Genomic DNA, 669 nt, shown 5'->3' with positions numbered 1-669 from the left:
AGAAAACAAGTTCTCGCGAGATCTTGTGATCTTGATAAACAGGCGGTAAAATCACAGTTAGCTTACAAACAGTTATTTACCGCTAGTAATAAATAAAAAATGCCCAAGCTTTGTGCAGCAATAGGCTGCAATAATAGGAAGAATGTAACGAGTAACCGTTTTCTTATGGTTTTCTTAGCATTGGATAAGCCTACGGTGGGGTATCTCCTTTATCCAATGTCTCTGTTCTGATAGAGTGCCGAAGTCACGCCCCTTCCGGTAGAGCTCATGGGACCTTAGACAAAGAGCATGGATACCAAGAGGCGAAGCTCAATAGAACGCCCCATAGCAACATGGTTTCGTCCTACCGCCGCCATATTGGACTGTCGGCAGACCGCAGCAGACACGCTTGCATACAAAAACACACAGACAAACTGAAGTATATCGCTATTAATTATGCTTACAATGCTACTCACCTCGTGATAGTTTGGTCACAGCTTCAATTTTCACGTTTTTGTAAAGCAAAATATAGACTTTAAAAAAACGAAACGAAGAAAAACGGCCTAAATGGCATCTCTACATATTACATCCACTTATGAGAAAATTAACTTAATTACTCCTTCAAAATCACCCCATAAGCCAATCTACCAAAAAAAAAAAAAAAAAAAAAACAAAAATCAATATTTTAAC

Source organism: Epinephelus moara, chromosome 11, assembly GCF_006386435.1.
Source record: "Epinephelus moara isolate mb chromosome 11, YSFRI_EMoa_1.0, whole genome shotgun sequence".
Classification (NCBI taxonomy): Eukaryota; Metazoa; Chordata; class Actinopteri; order Perciformes; family Serranidae; genus Epinephelus; species Epinephelus moara.
Note: the sequence above shows the minus strand (reverse complement) of the source record.